General features: G+C 40.9%; 1 long non-coding RNA gene across 3 annotated transcripts; it reads left to right on the forward strand.

The window, feature by feature from the left end:
• The first annotated feature begins 261 nt into the window (after window positions 1-261).
• Window positions 262-13863, forward strand: LOC104913922. Of its 3 annotated transcripts, none has more exons than XR_002120999.2 (4): window positions 262-552; window positions 1218-1329; window positions 2925-3305; window positions 7037-13863. It is a non-coding gene; the product is annotated as an uncharacterized LOC104913922 (long non-coding RNA). The 3 variants fall into 3 exon arrangements; XR_004161805.1 differs by having other exon boundaries at window positions 281-552; window positions 3223-3305; XR_004161804.1 differs by lacking the exon at window positions 7037-13863 and having other exon boundaries at window positions 289-552; window positions 2925-6777.
• The last annotated feature ends 56 nt before the right edge of the window (window positions 13864-13919 follow it).

Here is a 13919-nt window from a genome sequence, read left to right on the forward strand (position 1 = left end):
TTCCAACCTTGGTGTCTCTGTGAGCCTGTGTGCTTCGATATCAGTCTGAAAAGCCTCGTGCACTGAATTGCATTTAATTAAGCAATTCTCTCATTTTTTCTGCACTGTGTTTTTGATGTTGGATCTGAGATGGGTGATGACTGAAGTCACAGCGGGCAAATCTGAAATTCCTAACTAAACTGCCCTGGGAATCCTTCTGCAGATTATTAAAGTTGGGGTGGGGGAGTCTTTTTTAACACTTAATTATTTTTGTGCGTTTGGGTAACTAAAATTCAAGCTATAAAACTTCATTCGGGTTTCCATGCAGCGATAAACAGCGAGGCCATAGGAGCCCTCAGCGCAGGCCTCGCTGTGGCGGCGGCCCGGGGCGGCTGTGGCGCCGCGCTGCTCTGTGGAGCTGCGGCACCGCGCGAGGGCAGCGCAGCCCCGCGGCCACACCGCGCTCAGGCGGAGCGAGGGTTTTTGTGGAGTTGCGGTGAGGAAATGCGAGTTTTGCGGTGCTGGGGACGTCTTCGGCGCGTTGTTTATTGCCGCGGGGTTTTGCCTCACCAGGTAAAACGATTTCTGAAATTAGATTGCTTCATGGTACAGGAGAAACTGAAGTGGTGGTTGGTAATGCTGTGCTGAAGTGTTTCTTTAATATCTTTTGTATAATTGGTAGATGTTCTAGAGCAAGCAGAATTCTTGCATTGATCTGGTGGAAATAACTTATAATTCATACAAAAATCACGGGCTAGAGCCAAATGCAGGTTGAAAAGCGTGGTTCTGAATCACGAGCTGTGGAGCAGTGCTGGTGTGCTGCTGTTTGCTCTTCACCTGTGCAAAGCACCGTCTGCAGAATGAAACTGTGCCCACAGCCAGCAAAGGAAATTCTCCTGTATCTGAAGGAAAGGAGTCACACATAGCACAGGCAGTCGTAGTTTCCTCTCATTTTGTTTTATAACCTGTCACGTCTGTAAAATCAAGGAGTAACTTGTGCTGTGTCTGTACCATCTCAGTGTTAAAAGTGTGCAGCAGTTCCCTGTATTGTGGATGTGGTCAGTACAGAGTCAAGAAAAGTGATGTTTTCACTTTTTCTTTATAGGTATTAGCAAATGTTTGCTGTCATGCAGCGCTGGCTCAGTAGGTTGCTTTTTCTTTTTTTTTTTCCAAACAATTTCTTTATGAAGGGGGGAAAAAAAGCTTGAAGTCAACTGAAGCCCATCTTATTTCCTCAGGTGGTTCCGCAAAGCAGAGTTTCAGGCAGCTGAGGACTCTGAGTGGCCCTTCATTGTGACAATCAGTGACTATGGGGAAAAATTGCAAAGGATGCAAAATGATCTTAGCATGGTAAGTTTACCGGAGAACTGCCTTGTTGGATGGACTGCGCTAGAGGAAGTGTTCCTTGTATGTGTCAGATGTGTAGCACAGATTTGCAAAGAAAAGAGAGCCAATATTTTCTCAAATATTCTTTTTAGTGAGAATTGAGTGATGTTTTCACTAGAATCTTTTCATTGACTGATTATTCTTCAATGCATGTCACTGCATTGCTGATGTGCCCTACTGATAGGTTTTAGTTGAAGCAAAATATCACATTAACGAAGTGAGAAGTCAAAGTCAACCATTTAAACGTTAGAGTGGTATCAGCTCTGAGGCAAACATGCAGAAATAAGAGGCAAAAATCAATCTTGCTATTGTTTGGATGTGAGCTTGCAGATAGATTGCACTTCAGAAGTAAAATATCACTTGAGGTTGTATGCAGTCATTGGTTCATGGGATTTCTCAAAAGAAGGAAGCAGTAACCCCAGTAGCTCTGATAAGCAGATTGTAACTGAACTGTATTTTCATCTCAATCTATTGTTTTGTTTATGAAAGATAGGTTTTGTTTTTTCTCTTTCCTCTCTTGGTCAGTACTACAAGTACTGCAATTTGATAACAATGATATTTATTCGTAAGCAATAATCCATTTCAAAAGTAAATGAAATGATCTTAGATACATGAAGGTTTTGCTCTCGGAAACTGTCTGAAACAAGGATCTCAAAGTACTTGATGTATGAGCACTTGGTCACGTATTTACTTCTTGACTGTGTATAGCACTGAGACATTTCCTCTGAGCAGACACTAACTATACAAGACTTACTGTTAATTATAATCATGACCTGTTTTCTTTTTTCCCAAAAAAGGAAGTAAATCTGGCAACTGGACCAAAAACCAGAGTAAAATGGCCTATCAGGAGTTGCATCACTAGGTGTTTGTTTGGTTTCAAATGTTTCCAAAAACAGTGTCGTTACGTTTAGCTGGAAATGAACTATTGTTTTATTTTGGGGCCCTTAAAGATGCTAAGTAGATAACCAAATAGTGTGCATCACAGTCCTCCTTGGACAGGGAAGCTGGTGTCTCAGTGGAAATGACACAGACTTTGCTGTATTTATCGGTTGTAACTGGAGCATTAGACAACGACACTTGTTCAGTGTAGCCTTTATTGCTTGTGGTAATTTCACAGTGATGTTTGCTTCATTTGTGCATTTGCAGTGTTGAAAAACTAACTTAAAGAATATCACCGATAGTTGCTCCTATCACTGATTTGTCCTGTTAAGACTTTGAAAGTGAAATAATAATAATCTAGTTACCTGAGATGTTTGTATGCACTGTTTTTGGTAGTAAAGCTTGATTCAGTTCTGAAGTGTACTATAGGCCATGAAGTAGATGAAGGGATCGTACCACTGCCAAAAAACTGCAGCTGCTTTTTGCTGTTGAATGCCTTTTACTTCCCAAATGAAAACTGTGACATCTGTCTGAAATCGACAAAACCAACTTGGCCTGAGAAATTGATAAAGTGGCCCATGTTAAAGTTCTGCCCTTTCTGTGTGTCAGTGGTAGGCAGGTAGCCTTTCTGTAGAGACTATCACGTCTAAGAACTAAGAGTGTTTTTTTTCTCCTGTTAGAGAGAAGGGGAAACAAGCAGATGGGAAGGTAACTTCTCATGCGAAGAGCTGTGTTTGCATCATTGAGTGTCCTGTGAGTGCCCTGCTGCCAAGAGGAGTTGACCGCTGTCACTTCCCCCTAAATCTTAAAAACTCAACTCCACAAGTGATTTTTATCTTTATACCATTGTTTAAATCTGTTCTGAAGTTGCCAGTTGTGGCTAGAGTGTATCCTCTTGCTCCCTGTGCTCCCTTTGGCTAGCACAGGAGATTGTGTCACTTATTTTCTCTATATTGCCCGTTTGTCCATTATCTACAGATTGGGGCCATTAAACGTCCTGAGAAAGCACGCGGACTGTAGGCATGGCTGTCCCTGGCTGGCTGAATGCCCACAGGATCAGCGTATGTATTAATTTCAGCTTTTGTTATACCTTTTTTCCCTTAGGATCAATAAATGGAGGCAAGAAGTTAGTGAAATGTAGTCATTCGTGCTTGCTGATTTATTGTTTCATGAAAATAATCCTGACAGAATCTTGGAAGATTGTGCCTTTTGTTTGGGACCAACCTCCAGCTTCCTTGTTCACGTGTAAAAGATTTCCTGTTACTGAAAATTAGCAGCTATGTGTGATAAGGGCTGTTGAGCAATATTGACCACAAACTAGAATAGTAAGAATGCTTTTAGATTTAATGAAAATAAGGATTTTTGAGCACATTTGTAGAATCCAGAAACTCTGCTCTTTCTGCTGGTTGATCTCTTAATGAGTCTTAGTAGTTGACAAAGGAACTAAAGCACATGGATGAAATCCTGGCTTTTTTGTTCCATAAAATTCCTATATTTGGATGCCTGTCGTCTTTTATTCAATAACATGTACCACAGATCCTTACCAAGGCAGAAATTGTTTTCATTGATCAAAAAAATAGGTATGTTTTTTCATTCAAACTGAGTGAATTGAGGTTGTTCTATACTGTTGTTTCCACCAAGTGCAACACAGACATGATACAAGTGAAATAGTAGCATGGTGTCTAATTCTGCAGAGAACTATTGGATCATAAAGTACTTCAGGCTGGAAGGAATCTTGTTCAGCTTTCTGCTCTAAGCAGTGTCATCACTGAGTTTTGCAATGCCCCACTACTTGCAGACATGCTTGCTTATAAAAAATAGTAATTAACTAAATCTGAAAATGAAGATATCCTAATCTGAAGTGCTTTATTTTATTTTGCTTTGTCAACATTCTGTCACAGTCAGGTCAGACTTTCAGAGCTCACCCTGTAGAACCTTCTCTTCTGCCTTACTCTTCCATGCCCTTTTACTTCTTCCCAGCATGCTGTGACTTGTGTTGTCTTTACACCATCCATTGGAGGTTTTGTTTAAGCAGATAGAAGAAATGAACTAAACGTTAGTAAATGGCAGAAGTGGTGGCTAGTTTTGAACTTATAGAAATAGCCTGAGGTACCAATAGCTTGGGCTTTAACTCAGCCCTACAGGACAACAACAGAGGAAAACTTGGCCAGATGAGTCTGCTTGTTTAAAATTTGCTGAAAAATGATAAAGGAAGTGCAGCATTCAGCTGGAGCCTCTTCATGTTTTGCATACAATGGCTGAGATGGATTGCAGATTAAAAATTGTCCCTTCACTCAGTGCAGCATTTTGATGGAGAAAATATTTATGTGTGCTATAAATAAGCCTTGGCCTCTCGATGAGCTGCAGGAAAACTGAAGAGTTCATGCTAAGAACTGGATAACAACAAAGGAAAGCTGCTGCTTCAGAGCCAGGAACAGGATCCAGCACCACCAGTGCTGAATTAAGAAAGCTTTACAAAATATGCTTGCGTTATGATGTTTGGAGTAATGAGACAATGCGAGGAACAGTGTGATTACAAACATGTGGCCCTTAATATTGTTACATCCCTCCTCCAAAGTGCTTCGTTGACATTCGACAATTGTCCCCATGTACTGCTCTCAGTGCTAGTGCCATGCTGACATGTACTGAGAGGAGGAAAAAGGATACAGAATTTGTTTATGAAGCCTCGTTTAGGAGGACGAACTCAGCAGCAGGGAGTGGATGGACGTGTGCTGAGGTGACACAGCCTCAAAGTAAACTGAAGGTGAGGACAGTGAGCACAGCACACAGCAGCAGTGCATCCTGCCAGTGAGGAGGGCAAGGAGCAGCCCAGGCTGGGTTAGCAGGAGCCCGGCCAGTACACTGGGGGAAGGGATCTCCCTGAGATTTGAATTCATTGCCGAACTTACAGGAGTAGAATGGACTGGGTTTTAAAGCTCTGGTGTTCAGATGTTTACTTGGCAATCTAATCAATACTCCACCTGGATTCTGGATGTTTTCTTTTGTGCTCAGATCCACCAGCAAACAGAACAGAAAGTTAGCTGAGTTTTTGTTAGGTGATGTTTTTCCTTTTGACGTGTGAGAATGCTGCTTGGAGACTTTTAAATCAAAAATATTCGCAGTGGGTGAGAATGCTTGTTCAAGGAGCAGGAAAGAATTCCTCACAGGAAGACCCAAATGATGTATATTGATCACTCATGTTTACAACCTTGTTCACGAGCAAGTGAATTGGAAATGTTTGCTTGCCATGTGGTCTTTTTATCTTTAGTTTTGCTTACAAAATGTTCCTGTTTAAAATACATTTGATAAAATGTTGGCAGCATATCAGAGAACTAATGTGACCATGGGATGTGGACAAAGATGTCACAGTAGGTCTTTAAACTTCTTCCCTTTTCCCCTTGCTGTATTTCTTTAAATGATTGAATGAAATAGAAGTTAGAATACTACTGCCTCTGGAGAATGTGATATTTTCAAATAACTCAGTTAATGAAGTCATTAAATGTTGTTTTAGCATAATCCGGGGATTTGACTGCTCAGTAAGACGAGGCAAACTAGCAGCAGTTTAAAGCAGTAAAAATTAAGAGTGACCTGGAGAACTACTGGCTTCGAGCACAAGATCTGCAGGAATCAGAAGCCTGACTTGTTGTTTAACTGATTTTGATTTAACTGGGACAAAAAGCTAGCTGTATTTTAAAGTAGCCTTCTCTTTCATGTGAGTGACAGGCAGGCTAATACAGTGAGAAGCTGAGTGTGAAGAAGAGTAGAGCTCAAATAAACTAAAAAGAGTTGGGAGTTGATTAAAGGGAAGTAAGGGATAAAATACAGATGTGAGTATCCCCTCTTACACTTCAACCTTTGCAGGGTTGGGTCTCTTTTCCTTTACCGGCTGGTTTTTGATGTTCTGGGGTAGAAAGCAAACACCTCCTTTATTTCAGCTTTTGTGTTGAAAGCAGCATTGACCCTTTGTCTAACAAGTGCTCGGGCAGGTTATAAATCTGTAACTTTGCACTTCACCTTTTGTATCTTGCTTAATGACCTTTTAAAAATAAATGCAGAGTGGCTGAAGGAAACTGTATCAGGAATGGAAAAGCTGACACTATGCAACCTGAGCTCTGATTTTTTCAGATCGCTCCACTCTGTTAAACAAAACTTCTTTTCTTTACTTTGTGGTTTAAAAAAGAAAAGAAAAAGAAAAGAAGAGAAAGGGGAAGAAATGGGACGGGGGAGTGTTTTTGTGTTGGGTTCTGTCTGGTAGTTTCAACTGTGAACTTCTTGCTGGAAAAATGCTGCACAGTTACTGGCCTACAGAGAAAGGCCTACAGTCATCCAAATGTGCAGGCAATTTCTCAACACAAATACCTGCAATTTTGTATTCAGCTGTTTGTGGAAAGCCTGCTGTTCAGGGAGATGCTTGCAGGAGCCGCTGGGATTGCCTTTGTCTGTTTATGTGCATGAAAAGAATCGTTTCAGATTCTGATCAGGTTCTTTTGCTGTTTTCCACAGTACTAAGTTTAATATATGTAGCTTTAACATAGGAAAAAAAAAAAAGAAAAAAAAAAGTCATACTATCTTAAATCTATATCTCCATGAGAACATGTACTCTCCCTGAGGATATCTTCCTATAAAATGTCAAATTTCTCCATTTCAATTAAAGGAAAACTAAACTTTCCCACCATTTAGACCAGTGTGATATTTTATTGTGGTGGTTTAAAGAATGTTTTGGATTTGTGTATATAACAGTAAAGCACTGACATTATTTTCTATTGTTTATGTATTTTGCTTAAAACAAAAGATCGCTCTGGAGGGGAGGCATCGGAGGAAGAATCCTTGCAGAGAGAACCCAGATTTATTTTGGATGGTGGTTCTGCTTTATCAGCTGGCAAACACCCTGAACAATTGAGAGGGCTTCAGCCTGCCTGCAGGTGCCTTTACCACAAATAATTTTAATGTAGAAATCCACGGTAACTGAACTGAACTGACTGTCATCTGCAAGCTGTAGTAAAGATTTTCCAGTAATGTTACTACTTAAATCCCTCAGATAGTTGGGATGCCAAACACCAAACAGGAGCGTGTTGTGGGCAGGTTGCTGGGCTGTTGGTAGTTTCTTCACGTCTGCAGTTGTGTGCCCTGGCTCAGAATGAATAGATTCAGAGTGAACCAGTTTCCCAGTGCCCTCACAGCCTTTTCTCTGCGGTGAGTCTCTAAATGGCTGCTGCTACCTATTCTCAGGGTCTCACTGCAAGTCTTCTCTTTCGCGTGTGCTTTTCCTCTGAGGCCCAGCACTCTGATAAATGGCATGAGGTCAGTCTGAAAAATGTCTTGGATGCTTCACCTTGCCACAGCAGATGACGCAGGTACCAGCAGGAGGACTGGGAAGCCGTGCTGTCTGCTTTGGGGCAGTTCATACGTTACATGCTTGTATTAACTTCTGGGTGTGACACTCCACCCTATGCAGGACTTATTTGTTTTGTTAAAGCCATTTCTTTCGGAATATCAGCATTTCAGTCCAGCCTTTGCACTTATCTGCCACCCTGCAACAGTTTATTCCCTGGCTGTGCGCTTCAGTCCACCAGCTCTGGACCTTTGCACTTTACATAGATGATCCTGCCCAGGTTACAGATTCACACGGTAAATTACTGTAATGTTGTGTGCAAAGAACATCCTGCTCCAGCAAAAAATATTCCACATCAATTTGATTTAAAGTGGTATCGATGCCTTGAACCTGACTCTCTAGAAAGAGGAGAGGAAACAGCACTGTCTACTGGGTGATTTTCAGAGCTGCCAACTGAGCTTGTTGGTTTTCTGCTGGTGTCTGACAGTTACGAGGAGCGCAGCAGACATTACTGCACACCAGTGAGAAATGCAAACTGCCATCACAGTAGTAAGTCTCCCTTGCTACTGGTATTTGAATTCCCGGCCTTCTGCCCCAGTGAAAACTGAAATTTAAATACAAACTTAAAATTTTCCAAGAGGAATTTCTACAGATCAATTTAAAAATGTACAGCTGTTTGTGTAGAGGCCAATTTCTCCCACTCTGGCTTGCTGTTTGTCTTCAACTTTTAAACAGTTGCTTTTTTTTAATTTATTTGGGCATTCACAGCTGAGTGAATCTCTTAACATGAAGAGTCAGATAGGGGATTTGTACTGATACAGAGCATGACCTCTGAATTATATAATATAATTCCTTTGTTTAAGCATACAAATTAATTTTCTAATTGGTTTACTCATTAAGAGCTGGTAATGCTGCACCTTGCTTTGTCATTTATAATCCTGGGCTGTTTTAAAAGATGGGGGATGAAAAAAAGCAAGGGGTAGATGGAGGAAAAAATTGCTTTTCCAGCTAACATTACAAATAACATCATTGATAATATAATGCTCATAGGAATTTGATTGTCACAGATGACTTCTCTTAACAAGAACAGATTGTGATGTTGACTGAGGGCATTCTGCAAGGAGCTTCTTTAAGAAAGCGTTGGGCACAAATTCTAACTGAGGAGCATTAAGAGCAATGGAATTAAAGCACAGCCTTTTCTTAGTTTTGCTCTCACATAAGTTTGAAGATGAGAAAAAGCAAACAGAAACCCAGCATCAGTGTCAGGTACACGCAAGCAGGCTGATACTGGGTAAGCTTGTACAGAGTGTGCAGTGTGGAGAGTGTGATACAGTGCTGTGCTGGAAATGATCTGTTTGCCATGGAGTACCCTGGGATAATTGAGTGCTCTATAATGAGGGTGCAGGATGTGTTAATCATCCCATTTCAGCTCTCTTGGCAGGAATCTGACAGTTGCTTACAGCAAAGCAGACACAGATACTTATGGTTTTATAGCCGCTGCCATGTGACCAGCAGATTTTATTATTGTGCTGTTCTTCCTGATTTTCTAAACGGAGGAGCAAAATGCTGTACCGTTTTCATCTGCTCTGCTGGGATAAACTTGTGCAAAAAAAAAACGTAAAATAATTTTGTTGTTGCGTTTTAAGCTTTCTCTCACTTTTTCTCTGCTTTTACATTTAAGCTCTATTTAGTTTGGTTAACCAGAAAGTTGAAAGCTTTAGCAAGATCTATTGTTTGATGAAGCTGAGGCTAACTTAGCCATGTATATCTTGACCAAAGTTAGAAAATGGCCTATTGAAGTGCATGCTTTTATCTCACAGCCGTTTTACAAAGCTCTGTGCATTGCCCCGCGTTACTGAAACGAGCCACTAGGTTTCACCAAACCGTCGTCTCCATCTGAAAACTGCATCTGCCACTGAGGTCATTTGGGTCTTCCTGAAAAACTGTCAGGCGTGTTTTTTTTTTCTTTTTAACAGTCTTCATGTGAGGCATTTATGAATCACGAGCTGTGACTTATCTGTTGCCCTGCCATCTTCTCCCTGTCGCAATCTCAAATAATTCCTATGGCTGCAATAAAAATTGCACTGACTTCTTCCCATGCAACAGGAATGTTTGCATTTTATGAGCTTTAATAGCTGTTTTTAAAATAAATCAGTCTTGTATTGTAACTTGTGTAGTCATATCTGTGGGATCATAAACCTTAACATCCCTTTTATGCTCTGGCACTGCAACAGTAACAATCAGGACAATAGAAACTTGCTTCAGTTTTTTTTGTATGGGTGACACTGGAGTCTCTTTTTGCACTGCTTGATAAGACACTGTGTTGTCTGCCACTCAAATTGCACTAAAATCATCAAAGTAAAAGGAGCTGCAGCAATATTTCTGCTTATAACCTGCTTCAGAGCCTTTATCTAACTATCATAACGCCCGGTTCCCAAAAATGATTCAGTTCTGTCAGTGATGTGGGGCACTGAAATTTCCTGAGGTTAACTGTGAGTCTTTCCCTTTGCTTATTCATGTTTGGAATGAAGTGCTGCAGAAAGCCCTGCAGTGAGTTTATCTGAACAGGATGGGGAAGCCTTCAGCACCTTAGTGGCTGTCTGCATGCCTTCCTCCTTCATTAAGCAGCATCTTTCCTTTATTTAAACAGATCACTGTTTTCCTCTCAGATTTATTCCTAGGTTCAACAGGAACTCTTGGATTCCATGACACAAAACATTGTGTTTTACTGCTTGTAAGGAAGCATTTCAGGTGATGTGTACAGTCAAATGATTCTAGTTTTTAGAAATATAGCTTTCTTGGTAGAAAATGACTATGATTTACTCAGGCCTTAATCTCAACGTCAGTGCAATCAGCAAAATGTAAAACTTCTGTCTTCCTCTCTAATAAATTCCTCATAACTGCATGCATCTGTAACCTAAGCAAGGTACTTCTCTCACATGCTGGGAACAATGACTTCTCTCAGTAACCTGGGAAGTGAATGGGTGTTGTCACGATGGTAATTTTAGTAGATGGAAAGTAATATATTTTTCTATGAGGTTTCCTTCACACGATAAAAAGAAAAGGCGTTGGGAAATTTAACTACATGAAAGTAGGTTATAAGGAAACAAATGTCATAGGTAATAAAGTGATGTCAGTTCTTTTCTTTTTAAATTCAAACTGTGTTTGAGTACTAAATGTCTGAATTGTTTCTGAATACATTAATAAGTAAAAGATTAGAAAATAGTCCAAACTTATCACAGTCTTTGAAAACTTGATACCCTTTACATTATAACTTTAAATGGAATTTGCATTCGACTCTAAGAAAGAAAATAATCTTCCAGAGACATTTAAATTAATTGCTGTAGTTAATTTCACTCATAATTTTACATTTTTGACTGATTGTAATCAAGTTTTATGGAGTATATGTGTTTATTTCTGTCAAAAGCCTGAAATTGGATTTGTTTGGGGGGGAAATGCATTTAAACTTGGTACTGAAAACTGCACGTTCTCATTCTCAGCAGTTGGTTTGAGTGAGTTGTGTCTGTGCTCAGGAGGGCCCCGCCGAGGTCACCGTGCTTGCTGCTTCTGCTGCCCTCTTGCTCCTGGAGACTTTTCCCTGCTTCCATCTCCTCTGATTGCTTTTTAACCTGCCTCTGTGAAACATTTCAGGTTCAAAAATGCCAGTGAATATTTTTAATAGAGAGACAGTGTCTCCCACAGCTTGACTTGTGGAGTTGGGGAGGACTCTTGTCTGCACGGTTTGGGTTGCTGGCAATGACTGGTGTTAACGCAGCAGCCCTAGTGCTCAGCACATCTTGCAAATATGTGCAAATAACTCCATGGTGCTGGGCACTGGCACACGTGGTCCCAGAGTGCTGCCAAGTGGAAGTGCTTTGGAAACTTCCCCTGTGTGTACCGAGGGCTATCCATTCCTGCCAGCCCAAAGCAGCTCTAATTGGAGGAAATCCTCTTGCAGCTTGTTGTTTGCTATCACATTTGTACCACCCTGGGGTGAGTGACAACACCTGAAGCAAGGTGGGGAAGCTGTGGTAGTTTTGTCGTCTGAGGGGACAGACTGGGGCCTCCCCTCAGCCTGACGGAAAGGCCCTGAGAAAATGGCCGCCAGCAGTGGTGGGAGCTGTGCGGGTCTCCACTTTGCCCAACACTCGGCCATCCTGAGAGAATGTTTCCTTTATTTTTTTCTCCCTCCACAATTTTTCCTTCAGGTTATCTACAAGCAGCAGGGCAGCCCCTGCTTTTGATTCCAGTTCTGGCAACAGCAGGTGCTGCAGCCCAGCACTGCCACAGTGCCATGCCCAGCCCTCAGCCCCAGCCTGGGGCTTTGCTGAAATGTACAGTGTTGGGATTCTCTGTCAATGGCCTCCATCTCCATGCTGGTTGTCAGGTAGGTGTGAAGCTAGACCTGTTTTCCTGGGGCAGATCTATTCCTCCATCTCTCAGTCCCTAAAAGCTTGTACTCAGATCAGTATGATCCAAGGCTGGAAAAAGAGCACTTTGGGCTTTTAGACATGGACAAGACCCACTGAAGTGTGCTGTATTCCTAGCTGCTGTTCAGCCTCACAGTGAATTGGCTCTTTCCTGGCAGTCATTACAAGTAAACCCTATACCCAAATCCTACTGCCTCTGAAGGATGGACTTCTCATAAGCTATTTCCAATCTTGTGGTAATCTCCCAAAATAATCTTCCAAACTCTTTTGTGAGAGGAATCTGCCATTTTGAACACATGTGCTGTTCATATGCTGTTTTCTGAAATCCAAATGGTACTATTGAATGGCAAAGCCACTGCTCATTTTTGTCGCTTTAAACCTAAAATACACTACTCTAGAGAATTTTAGTTTCTAGCATTGTTTCATTTTCTATTAGTTTATGTGACTAAACACTGGGATATAATGGTCTTTAACCCTGGTTCCAGTGTATGTAAAATGTGTTAACAAAGTTTTGTGTTACCCTCTCTCTAAGTAGGAAAACACTATTTCTTGGTTTTTTTTAAACATTCCTCCCTCAGTTCTTTTCTATAGCATCACAAGTTAGCTATTAGTTCTTTAGGAGTTTCTGTAGTTTCCTGTTTTCTTGCCAGTGGGGGAGGTTTCCTGCCAAAATTCATGTGGATACAATTCTTGAAAACCTGTTCCTGAAGCTACCTGTGAATAACAATTACTTCTCCATAAGTACTGTCACAAAATAAAACCAAATGTTCCACTTGAAACCTTTCTGTCTTTCAATGTTTTTGACTGAATAGCTGTTGCTATAGATTTGTATTGATTTACTGCATTAATGCTAGTCCTGTTGTTGTCATACTCAGCACCAGAACAGCATGTGTACACTTGGTTGCCGAGGAGCCTCTAAAAAAGAACAAATTGAACTAGATCACTGACACAGATACAGACTGTAGCTCCCATGGCCCTCTGCTGTTTGTGTTGCATGCATTCTATCAACATCCATGAAGTTCACAAATTGAATTAAAATTATGAAGCTTTGTGAGGCTTGGGACAGCTTAAAGACTTCTGTTATCGTGAGCTGCTGTAACAGCTGAAAATAAGCAGGTGTGCATTAATGTCTGATAAGTCTAGGTATGGGGACATGGAGCTGTTGTCAGGGAGCCCACGGTCAGAGGGGACTGATAATCTATGTTGCAAAAATGGAAAAGTATGGTGTCTCCATGCTTTAATTTTTATGAAAAAAAATATATTGCATATTACACCTATGTGTCTTACACCAAAAATGTGAGAAAAATAAAAAATATTGTCAAGAAGAATATATTGTCAAGAATGCACTGCCATTGCTTGAAACACAGTTCTGCACATTGTATAAGCCAAGTTCTTGGCATCTGCTGAAGTGAAATTACTTAGGTTGCACTTGTCTTTGAGGATAGGACCAGTATGATCTTTTCTTGACATGTTCTCTACTTGCAGAATATTGAGAAATGTAATGAAAATAGTTACGAGCAAAAGAGAGAGATACATTTATCTTGGCTAACTTCTACATGGGTGGTTATACTGGGTAGATCCACGGTACTATTTGTTGTCGTGTAAGAAGCCTGCATGGCCTCTACCTAGTGAGCTGGAAGTGGTCCCTAGGTCTGGTGAGCAAGGTACTGTACTCAAAGCTATTTTGTCAGGGGACAGGTGATACTTTGATGGCCAAGGTGAAGTAAAAAGCTCCAGGAGCCTGTTGACATCAGTAATGCCCCAATGTAGTACAGTTCCCTCCCCTCCCTCGAACCACCCTGAGAAAAAGCAAATCTGACCCTAAAACTTGTGAAGAAAATAGAAAAAAAGAAGCATATTCCTTTTCTTAATGAATGTTGCATGGGTTTTTCTTCAGCAAAGATAAAATAAAT

The sequence above is a fragment of the Meleagris gallopavo genome, chromosome 21, assembly GCF_000146605.3.
Source record: "Meleagris gallopavo isolate NT-WF06-2002-E0010 breed Aviagen turkey brand Nicholas breeding stock chromosome 21, Turkey_5.1, whole genome shotgun sequence".
Classification (NCBI taxonomy): Eukaryota; Metazoa; Chordata; class Aves; order Galliformes; family Phasianidae; genus Meleagris; species Meleagris gallopavo.